Genomic DNA, 13,035 nt, shown 5'->3' with positions numbered 1-13,035 from the left:
ACGCCGTTTTAAGATTTTAGTACTTTTTAAGTTATTGCCGTTTTGGATATAGAATTCCTTTTAAGCTTTAATACCTTTAGGCGCAACTTTTTAGATTTAGTTTTTAGACTTTTAAGTTTCGACGTTTTTCTTTCTTATTTTTATTTTTCGACGTTTTCTGACGCGCTCTTTTTCTTTCTTATTTCTCGACGCTCTAGTTTTTAGGACATAGAATTTTCTATTTCTTCTCTAAAAATTCAAAACGAAAAATTATTTTAAGCGGTTAAATTAATAGACATCCAAAATTTTCTGGTTCGTAGTAATAGTTGGATTTGTTAGTGGCGAGTTGTGGGCTTCCGATTTAAAGGGTCCTGGCTACCTGCTGCATCTATTGGCTATTCGAAACGTAGGCAAAATCAGAAAAGTCTATTAATTTGATAACTTATATAATTTTTATCTTTTATAACTAATCGGATATTCAGTGAATGCACCGAGCAAAACGTTCACCACCTTTCATACGTTCACAACCTGTAACTCGATCAAGACATCTAGCCAATATTGTCGCCGTCGATTTTTCTTTAGAATCGTCATCTAGTCGACCAAGTACTCCAATTCAAATTTTCGATAATCCATTTTTTGAACCCGACTTCAAAATTGAAAACCCGGAGGATATTCAAGGACAATTCTAAGATCCTGAACCACTTATCATTCCTCCTGAACCACAAATCGTTAAATCAGAATCCTCTAGTGATTCGTGTTCAACAATTTCAATTATGGAAGTAACGGAACCTCTAAGTATGGAAGATCGAATGAGAGCCACACGTACGGGCCAAGGTCACTCCATTATTAAGCCAGACATTAATGCGCCAGATTATGAAATCAAGGGATAAATCCTACACATGGTAACTAATCAATGCCAATATAGTGGTACGCCAAAAGAAGATCCAAACGAACATCTTCGTACCTTTAATAGGATCTGTACTCTATTTAAAATCCGAGAAGTGGAGGATGAACAGATTTATCTCATGTTATTTCCCTGGACTTTAAAGGGAGAAGCCAAAGATTGGTTAGAATCGTTACCTGAAGGGGCGATTGATACATGGGATGTTTTAGTTGAAAAATTTCTTAAACAATTCTTTCCGGCATCTAAAGCTATGAGACTTCAAGGAGAAATTGTTACGTTCACGCAAAAGTCAAATGAAACATTATATGAGGCGTGGACAAGATTCAGAAAGTTGTTGAGAGGATGTCCTCAGCACGGTTTAGACACTTATCAAATAGTACAAATATTCTACTAAGATGTCAACGTTGCTACACGAAAAGACATCGACATATCAGCTGGTGGTTCCATTATGAAGAAAACCGCAATTGAAGCTTACAAAATTATTGATAACACATCATCCCACTCACATGAGTGGCATCAAGAAAAAGATATTTTTCGATCATCTAAAGCGGCTAGAGCCGATTCTAGCCATGACTTTGATTCCGTTTCCGCAAAAATAGATGCTTTTGAGAGACGAATGGAAAAGATGACTAAAGATATTTACGCAATACGAATCAGTTGTGAACAATGCGATGGACCACACTTAATGAAAGATTGTCACATTGAGCAAACGATGGAACAACCTGAGAATGTTTCCTACATGAACCAAAGGTCGGGAAATAATTATCAAAATAATTATCAACCTCCAAGGCCAAACTTCAATCGAAATCAAAACATTCTTTACAATCCAAATGGACCCAACAATAACTCGTATAACCAACAAGGTCTGAATAACCAACCAACTCAAAACAACACTTTCAATCAACAAAAACCTAGCTTATATAAACCACCACAACAAACTGAAGAGAAAAAGCCAAATCTGGAAGAAATGATGGCAAAGCTAATGGAATCTCAAACACAATTTATTACATCTCAAACCCAAACAAATGAGAGGTTTGATCAGTCATTAAGAACTCAACAAGCTTCCATTTTGAATCTAGAAAAACACATAGGTACTCTTACTAGCATGATGAGTGAGAGGGAACAAGGAAAGCTACCGAGTAATACTGAAGTAAATCCTTGGAATGAGAATGTTAATATGGTGTCAACAAATTTTGAAAAACCAGCATTAGAAGATGGGAAGGTTTTAGATGTGAGTAACAATGAAGAAGTTACAACACCACCACCAACCGAGTATGTAAAGCCAGTGGTGGCACCATACAAACCACCCATCCCGTTTCCAAGAAAAGGAGTTGAGTATGAGCAAGTAATAGGTAATAAAGTTTGTGATACCTCTGGAAAGAAGAAGAAGAATAAGAAAGTGCAAGAAACAAAAACCGTAAAGATAAACCCGGTGAAGACAGTTCCACCAAAACTTTCACCTAGGTTGGGTGATCCGGGTGAATTTATTGTTCCTTGTCTACTTAGTGATTGTGTCATGTATGATGCACTAGCAGATTTAGGTGCAAGTATAAGTGTTATGCCTCTTTCATTATATAAGAGATTAGGAGTAGTTGAGCTAAGTCCAACAGGAATGAGTGTTCGACTCTTTGATCAAACCATTAGGCACCCAGTTGGAATTGCTGACAACCTACCCGTTCAAGTGGGTAATTTAACCTTTCTAGTCGAATTTATTGTCATTGACATAGAAGAGGACCCAAACATTCCTCTAATTTTGGGTCGACCATTCTTAGCGTCAACCGGGGCATTTTTTGATGTAAGAGAGGGTGGAATGACACTTAGTAATGATGAAAAATCGATCACCTTTGTGAGTCGAAAGTCTAAATCTCCACCAACCAAAACCGTTGAACCAACAAAAATGATTGGTAAGAACCATGTTGTTTTACCAACTCCAACGGTAGTGCTTAACAATAATAAAACACCTAAGTGTGGGGAAGATGAAGCAACACCTAATGATGACCTGATAACAAAGAACCCCGTTGTTGATACAAAATTAAATGACTCCGTTATTAATAGTTCAATGAAGAAACTTATTAAATGGATTCGCGATGCTAGAACCAAGGGGAACTTTAAGTTATGTAACCGGTTAGTATCCAATCTTTCGTCTAAAGAAAAGGCAAAACTAGTTGAATTTGTGGATATTACACAGGAATCCGACCAATGGCTTAAAGCAAAAGTCACAGATATGCAAGTTGATTATGGTCCAAGAGAAATTGACGATGAAGTTTACCACAATTTCGACACCACAGCTACCTAAGTGTGGGGAGATTCAAATGTTCTAAGAAATAATGCTGTCTAGGGTTAGTTGTTCTGTTCTCGTATAGTTCCGAGAATGGAATCCGATTGGTCTTTTTCACTAGCAGACACTAAAGAACTAGTTTTCTCTCCCCATTCTGAATTTTTTGTTTTGTAGGTTTTGTATAAAATTAATATGTTTTTTTTTTAAATTTAAGTTTTGTGTGAATTTAAAAACAAAATTTACTTTATTTCATTAAGTTTAAAAAATGATTTCTAAAATTCATCGTAAGTTGAAGACTAGGTCATGGAACCGAAATTGCTTTACCCGAGGGCGGGGCGAAAAAATTTTGTTATTATTATTTTTAATATTATTGATCTAAAGTATACCAAAAAAATTTAAAAATTAAAAAAACCCAAAAAATCTTTGCTTTTAAAATAATCGCTTTAAAAACGATAAATTTTAAATTTTGTCAAGGGACAAACTAGGTAAACATATCGAAACTACCTAAAGTAAAAGGAAACAAAATTTTAAAAAATTATTCATTTAAATTGTTTTAATAAATAAAGTTTTTATTTAAGTGGATTCGGCCATATATATATATATATATATATGTGTATGTATGTATATATATGTATGTATGTATGTATGTTTGTAGTTTATCTTATATACAAAACAGGGTAAAACAACGCACTTTCAAAGACAAACATATATATATATATATATATATATATATATATATATATATATATATATATATATATATATATATATATATATATATATATATATATATATGTTTGTAGTTTATCTTATGTACAAAACAGGGTAAAACAACGCACTTTCAAAGACTGACATTAAGTTCAGCAAAAGCTACTAATTTTGAAGACAAGACGCAAAATATCAAATGTGATATAAAATAATATGTTGCAAACTCGGTATTTTTAATCATTTTTCTACACTAATCACCCTCATAAATTTATAATTATAATCTGATTTCATGCAAATGAGGGCATTGCATGATCTCAAGTGTGGGGAAGGGTTATAAATTCTCTCGGGTTTACACTTAGTTTAATTGCCAAATTTTGTGAAAATTTGAAAATTTTTAAACTTAATGTATTCAAAATCATGTTTATACATATTTATGAACGATAAAACTAGGTTATAATACCGAAATTATTGTTACCTCGGAGAGAACATAAATGGAGAAACAACCCAAAACGTTAGAATTCATTTAAAATGGAATAGTGGAGAATAAAAAGGCAAAGAAAAGAATAAATAAAAGCTAAGTGTGGGAAGAATTTACCAAGTTATTTAAAACACATATCACATATGTTTGTACAAGATTATTACAGGTACTTTTGCTTTGGACTAAACTAATCAGTTTTACCCGATTTACTGTAATATATTTGAAAGAAAGATGGATCTGCACGATGAATCAATTCCATCATTAAAAGGAAGTAAAGTCTTCCGAAAAAGACACGCGCTTCTTGATTTAGGTCAAGAAGTTGTCGTCCAGACTAGCTGTAGGTTGACGAAAAATCTAGAAAAGTCATCTCTAAAATCAGCAGAAAATCCACGGACCTCAGCATTAAACAGGGTCGCCAAGTGGTCAGACTTATCCTAACCATGAGAGGATCTGTCTCGTAAAATGGGGAGGAGGCCGTGCAAATTAGCTTGATAAGACTAATGAATCAGACCTCCAGAAAGGATAATCTCCTTAAAGATTAAAAATTAGCTTTTAAGACTGATATTATTCAATCCTTGAGATTGAATTTAAAGATTGAGAATTACAAACTCATGGAATTCGATGATATCTAAACTTGAGCTTGAACAAGAAAATATTTTGATCAAATTAAAACCGATTTGTTTTCTGAAAACCTATTTTCAATGCGTTCATTACCATTGAAAGTAAAATCTTAGGAATTCACCTGGAATTCATTAGGTCACCTGAACCAAATCGGGAGTTAACCGTAAGAACGGTGGTTGCATAGCATGGTCGAAGACAGGACCTTGTGCCAGACCGAAAAATTATAGGGTGATCTTTACTATTGCTCCTACAAAGGATAGTAATTGCATCCGACACGATATAGACCATAATCAAAAGCATGTCACGGGACATTGCCTTAATAGTTGCTTGTTCAATGCTTTCCTTTACAACCGGACGGTAGTTACCGAAAGGTAATATACGGAGCAATTATACTGGACGTGTTTCTTTCCCAATACAATGTTAGCAAGTGGGTGACACAAAACCATAAGTTTTGAGCTAAAATTTTCAAATCTGAAACCCACCAAACCCACAAAAACAATTTGCAAACACCGGTGAAGGGTTATTCCGGAAAACTTATCTAGGGTAAAAGCTAGAATAAATTTTCAAAAGATCAAATGTTTTCATAAAGATCCAATTTCCTTAAAGAATCTAAATTTTTAATAGTCATGTGGGACTGTAAACCACATCGTTACTATCATTGTTTATACTGCCGTATCAAAATCACTGATGTATAAAGTGTGAAAATAAAAAAGTGATTCGAGTGAAGTGTGATTTAATTTTAAATTCTGTATTGCTTGAGGACAAGCAACGTTCAAGTGTGGGGTTATTTGATAATGCTAAAAAGGAACATATATTTAGTATCAATATCCTTCCAATATGTAAAGCTTTTAGTTGCAATTGTTCTATTTTTATGTAATATTCGTTTAAATAAATAAGTGCGAAGACAAAAGAAAAAAACGACGATTTGAAGACGCAAATGACCAAAAAGCTCAAATGTACAAGATATAATTCAAGTGGTTCAATTTATTGATGAGAAACGTCTCAAAATTACAAGAGTACGAGCCGCAAAATGCAAAGTACAAGATATTAAATTATACGAAAGGACGTTCAAAAAATCGGAACCGGGACCTGAGCCAACTATCAACGCGCGACGCAACGGAGCTAAAATTACAAGTCAACTATGCACAAGAATATAATATAATATTTAAATAATTATATAAATTATTTATATATTATATACTAGTATTATATTAAATAACGTCGACAAACTAGCAAACAAAAAATATGTAAGCTGGATCTAACGGCCATGCGATCGCATGGGAAATAGGCATAAAACTCATGCGAGTGCATGAGCCCATGCGAGTGAATGAGGTTTGCACTAAAATCTCATGCGACCGCATGAGTTACTGTAGCAGGCCACATTCTATAAATTCGCCAGTTTTCTGCGAGTAAAAACACAACTTTTTCTAATCCTCTCTATCTCTCTGTAATATATATATATATATATATATATATATATATATATATATATATATATATATATATATATATTATAATTTTAATTTTAATTTAATAATAATAAGGGTATGTTAGCGAATGTTGTAAGGGTGTAAGTCGAAATTCTGTCCGTGTAACACTACACTATTATTAATCATTGTTAGTTATGTTCAACCTTTTTAAATTAATGTCTCGTAGCTAAGTTATTATTATGCTTATTTAAATTGAAGTAATCATGATGTTGGGCTAAATATTAAAGACGGGGTAATTGGGCTTTGTACCATAATTGGGGTTTGGACAAAAGAACGACACTTGTGAAAATTAGACTATGGGCTATTAATGGGCTTTATATTTGTTTAATTGAATGATAGTTCATTAATTTAATATAAAGATTTACAATTGGATGTACCTATAAATAACCATATACACTCGATCAGACACGATGGGTGGGATATTTTTAAGTACTAGAAATCGTTCATTTAACCGGACACGGGAATGGATTAATAGTCAATGGACTTATTAAAACAGGGGTGCATTATATACAAGGAAAATTGGTGTAATTATAGTTTAAGTCCCCAATTAGTTGGAATATGTGACTTCGGATATAAGGATAATTTGACGAGGACACTCGCACTCTATATTTATGACTGATGGACTGTTATGGACAAAAACCAGATGGACATATTGAATAATCCAGGACAAAGGACAATTAACCCATGGTAATAAACTAAAATCAACACGTCAAACATCATGATTACGGAAGATTAAATAAGCATAATTCCTTTATTTCATATTTCATCGCACTTTTATTTACTGTCATTTATTTAATTGCACTTTTAATTATCGTACTTTTTAATTATCGCAATTTTATTTATTTTCATTTTATTTATCGCATTTTTAATTATCGCAATTTTATTATTGTCATTTACTTTACACTTTAAATTAAGTTATATTTATTTTTAATATTTTACATTAGGTTTTAACTGTTAACTGCGACTAAAGTTTTAAAATCGACAAACCGGTCATTAAACGGTAAAAACCCCCTTTTATAATAATAATACTACTTATATATATAGTTATATTTATACAAATATAGTTTTAAAAATATAGCGTTAAACTTGGCTAGATCCCTGTGGAACGAACCGGACTTACTAAAAACTACACTACTGTACGATTAGGTACACTGCCTGTAAGTGTTGTAGCAAGGTTTAGGTATATCCACTCTATAAATAAATAAATAACTTGTGTAAAATTGTATCGTATTTAATAGTATTTCGCAATAAAAAATATAACTATTTCGTATACGCTGCTGCACACATCAATCACCATCAAGATTGTTTAGCAAACAGAGTTTTAGCGAGCAACATTTAGACATCATATTTGTTTTTCTTTTTGCCCAACGCAGCTGCGGGATTATCCAACCACATCACTGGCCACCCCACTCTCTTCATCTTCATCACCACTTAACCATCACCCGGAACCACCACTCGATCACCGTTGAACCACCACCATTATCCAACCCTATCATCGAGCTACAACCATTATCTTCTCCTATCCACCACCACCATAAACCCGCAACCATCGACCACTTTTGGTTGTTATGTTTAACGAGAGCCACCACGAACCATTTCATCTACTATTGTTTTTGTTTTGTTCGATGAAGATACCAAACATCATCGTCTTCATTACGTACTGCAGCTATACTTCTTGTTTTCTGGTTACAAAATCACGAAACCCACATATTTACCTTGCTGCTACAACTAATTACTGCTATATATATATATATATATATATATATATATATATATATATATATATATATATATATATATATATATATATATATATATATATATATATATATATATATATATATATATATATATAAACCGGCGATCAAACCCAAACAAATAATCACTTGTTGCTTCATCGAAACCTATTGTTTTTCGTTGTTAATATCAACCAAACACTCTCCATGTGCTGCTGGTAGATGAGGGTTAAAAACACATTAAAAAAAACCGAGAACCATTATCACCGTAAACCATCTTCAATCTCTCTCTCCCTATCCTCTTCTTCGTAAACCACCACCGGTTACCTCACCACCATCACCCTAAACAAACACCACCACTTTTATACTGGCTACTACTATATTCTATATTTTCTTCGATTAAAAATCACAACCCACGACCAATAATGAAAAAGGCGATGCGAATGATGTAGCGTGAACGATGATATTATCTGGGTATGATGCTAAGTACACAACACGCTACCGTCTCCTGTATCATCTTGTAAGCCTTCCATTACTACTAAATTTCAAGTTTTTAATACAAACCCACTATAAATTTAGATTTTTAAATTTAGGTTTTGCTAATCTTGAAATCTTTAATTTTGTGTGTGTGGATAGAGATAGAAAGGTGAGGTCAAAGAGTAGTGCAAATGAAGATGGGGAATGAAGTAGGGGTTGGGTTAAGTTGGTAGTTCCCAGAAGCATGTGATACACCGACTAGTTTGAATTATTAAAAGGAGTTTATTTCAGAGTAAAGTATACACATATATACATACGTGCACAATGTAAATGACAAATAACGTGTGTAGTGTGCGACTACTGTGTATGTGTTTACATGGGTAATAGTGAGATTTAATTGTGGTAACTGGTAAGACCATTTGTACGTGGGTACGTGGTGTTTGTGAAACGAGAGGTCATGTGTTCGAATCTGGGCTCACTACAATAAAAAAATGAACTTTAGTGACGAACACTATTGGTCACTAAAAAAAATATTAAATTGGTCACTAAATCAAGTTAGTGACTAAAATAGATTGGTCACTTCTCATCACTAAAAGATCGTCACAAATGAGCATTTTCTTGTAGTGGCTGTGACATACTTATTTTTTTAGGTATAATTATTTTCATTATTATTAATATAAGTATTATTATTATTATTATTATTATTATTATTATTATTATTATTATTATTATTATTATTATTATCATCATCATTAAATCTAATTATTATTATTATTATTAAGTAATACAAATTTTTATTTATTATTATTTATATTATTTTATCAAATAATTATTAGTTATATATAACTATTTTTAATACATGTAACATAACTATATTAATATTTTATAATAAATATTTATTATCTATTTATGGTATATAAACTAAATATATTTAAATGAAACATGTAATTCATTAAAATAACAATTATGTCACTAATAATATATAAATTGTTCGATTACGATTATATGTTTTAATATATATATGAATGATATAGGTTCGTGAATCCGAGGTCAGCCATGCATTGTTCAGTATCGTCGTATGAATATTTGTACTACAAAATATTGGATAGTGAGTTTCATTACTCCCTTTTTAAATGCTTTTGCAATATATATTTTTTTGGGACTGAGAATACATGCGCTGCTTTTATAACTGTTTTACGAAATAGACACAAGTACTGAAACTACATTCTATGGTTGAATGATCGAAGCCGAATATGCCCCTTTTTGCTTGGTAGCCTAAGAATTAGTAAACCGGTCTACTAATTGACGCGAATCCTAAAGATATATCTATTGGGCCTAACAAACCCCATCCATTATAGTGGATGCTTTAGTACTTCGATGTTGTTTTATCATGTCTGATGGATGTCCCGGAATGATAGGGGATATTCTTATATGCATCTTTTTAATGTCGGTTACCAGATGTTCAATCCATATGAATGATATTTTTGTCTCTATGCATGGGACGTATATTTATGAGAAATGGAAATGAAAATCTTGTGGTCTGTTAAAATGATGAAAATGATTGATTATGATAAACTAATGAACTCACCAACCTTTTGGTTGACACTTGAAAGCATGTTTATTCTCAGGTATGAAAGAAATCTTTCGCTGTGCATTTGCTCATTTTAGAGATATTACTTGGAGTCATTCATGACATATTTCAAAAGACGTTGCATTTGAGTCGTTGAGTTCATCAAGAATGTTATTAAGTCAATTGTAGTTGGATATATTATGAAATGGTATGCATGCTGTTAACTTTCGATGTAATGAAAGTTTGTCTTTAAAAAATGAATGCAATGTTTGTAAAATATATCATATAGAGGTCAAGTACCTCACGATGTAACCAAATGTAATGTATTCGTCCAGATGGATTAGGACGGGTCGTTAGAAACCACACCCACCATTTATTTTTCTCTTCTTCCTCATTGAACAACCGCCACTCAAACCATTACTCCTGTTTCTAATTTGATACAACTGCTATTCGCTTCCTTGTGTTCTATTTCTTGTTCACTTAGTGATCACCACTACCATATACCCTACAACAACCACTTTAAAATCATCATCACTGCTAAGTTACTGCAACTCTTTTGTTTTCTGTTTGAACCGTAACAAACCAACCACCTCTCAAATCACTACTACAGCTGCACTTCTATGTTTCTTTTTAGCCGTCGCCATACAAAACACCACAGCTAATCATCATAAATCTGTTCCATTTGTTTCCTTTAATTCAAATAAAACTGCTGCTGTGTTTCTTATTTTTTTTCCTTACGAGCCAAGCCAGGCTGCAAATTTTGTATGATGATGGAACCAGATGTTACGAGAATTGTGAAGATGATCTAGTTGAGATGATGATCACGATTTATGTATGAAGAAGATAATGGTTATGATAATGAAGTGATGAACGAGGTCATATGTAAATGATGATAAAAGAAGAATGATACTGTCTTGATATACTTCTTGCGTATTATTTGTTTTCCTGGTTGGCCGAGATTTACTAAACGAGATAATCCCACTATTAATTTAATAAAGGATTGAGGTTTATCTCTATTTTTTTTAAACCTGTCGAACTATAAACCACATTTGGGTCGTGATTTTATGGTGTTAATGGACTTAGTAAGTGGACTTCTAATTAGATTAGGTTGGGCCAAGCCTTGTTTGGTTAACGGACTAGAAACAGAAAACCAAATCAATGGGTATAAGGAAGAAAACGGACGTATCGATTATAAGGATATAATCCGTGAATTAGGACAGAAAAGCAATGGTAGAGGAGTGGTTAAGGTGTTGTGTTGGTTAGTAGGAGGTCACGGGTTCGAGCCCGGATTGAGATATTTTTTAGGAAGAGCTTAAAGGTAGTTACTCATTATAATTCTTATTATTATTATTTTTATTATTATTATTATTATTATTATTATTATTATTATTTTTATTATTATTAATATTATTGTTATTATTAATTATTATTGATAGTATTAGTAATATCAATATTATTATTATTATTATCATTATCATTATTAAGATTATTATAATTAGTATAATTATAATTATGAACATGTTAATAACATAAACATATGTTTATTAAGAAGTTAATAAGAGATGAAATGGTAAAGAATATGGAAAAAAAATCATAATTATATTAATACATGTACGATTATGATTATGATTAAGAAGTAGAATTTTAGAAGTTATAATTACAAGTTTAGGAATTTAACACAAATATTATTATGACTAATAATATTATTATTAGAATTATCATTATTATTATTATTATTATGATTTTTATTATTACTAGTATCATTATATTTAAAATTATCATTTTTATCAAAACTATCATTCTTATGTTATTATTATTAGTAAGCTTATCAAAATTTTAATTATTATTATTACTATCATTATTATTATTATTAGTATTATTTTATGTATACTATTATTATTATTACTATTATTATTATTATTATTATTATTATTATTATTATTATTATTATTATTATTATTATTATTATTATTATTATTATTAATATGATTATTATTATTATTATTACAAAATAAAACAACATGTTATTCATTATCTTTATTATTATCATTCTATCAAATATGAAACATACATATATAAATATATAACAATTGAAATAATATATATTATTAATATCAATACATAACTTGTCCGATTTCGATTATATGTTTTAATATATATATATATATATATATATATATATATATATATATATATATATATATATATATATATATATATATATATATATATATATATATATATATATATATATATAAGTGATATAGGTTCGTGAATCCAAGCTCAACCCTGCATTGATCAGTTCCGTCGTATGAATATTTTTACTACAAAATATTGTATCTTGAGTTTCATTTGCTCCCTTTTTAAATGCTTTTGCAATATATATTTTTGGAACTGAGAATACATGCACTACTTTTATAACTGTTTTACGAAATAGACACAAGTACTTGAAACTACATTCTATGGTTGAATTATTATACCGGATATCACCCTTTTTAGCTTGGTAGCCTAAGAATTAGGGAACAGACCCCCTAATTGACGCGAATCCTAAAGATAGATCTATTGGGCCTAACAAACCCCATCCAGGTTATGGATGCTTTAGTACTTCGATTTTATATACAGATGAGTGTACCTGTATATTTGGGGATATTCTAGATGCATTTGTTAATGTCGGTTACTAGGTGTTCACCATATGAATGAATTTTAATTCGCAGGTTATGCGTACTATTTTATTACACAGGTTATGTGTAATATAAAAATGAAATCTTGTGGTCTATTAAAATATGGAAATGAT

The 13,035-nt window shown here is 31.2% G+C and overlaps 1 non-coding gene across 1 annotated transcript; it reads right to left on the bottom strand.

Annotated features, from left to right (window-relative positions):
• Positions 1–1,136: 1,136 nt before the first annotated feature.
• On the bottom strand, positions 1,137–1,243 carry LOC139903180 (small nucleolar RNA R71). The gene has a single exon (XR_011778022.1). It is a non-coding gene; the product is annotated as a small nucleolar RNA R71 (small nucleolar RNA).
• Between the last annotated feature and the right edge of the window lie 11,792 nt (positions 1,244–13,035).

This window comes from Rutidosis leptorrhynchoides, chromosome 3 (assembly GCF_046630445.1).
Source record: "Rutidosis leptorrhynchoides isolate AG116_Rl617_1_P2 chromosome 3, CSIRO_AGI_Rlap_v1, whole genome shotgun sequence".
In the NCBI taxonomy this organism is placed as follows: domain Eukaryota; kingdom Viridiplantae; phylum Streptophyta; class Magnoliopsida; order Asterales; family Asteraceae; genus Rutidosis; species Rutidosis leptorrhynchoides.
The sequence above is the reverse complement of the archived record's forward strand: the minus strand, read 5'-3'. Positions and strand labels throughout refer to the sequence as shown.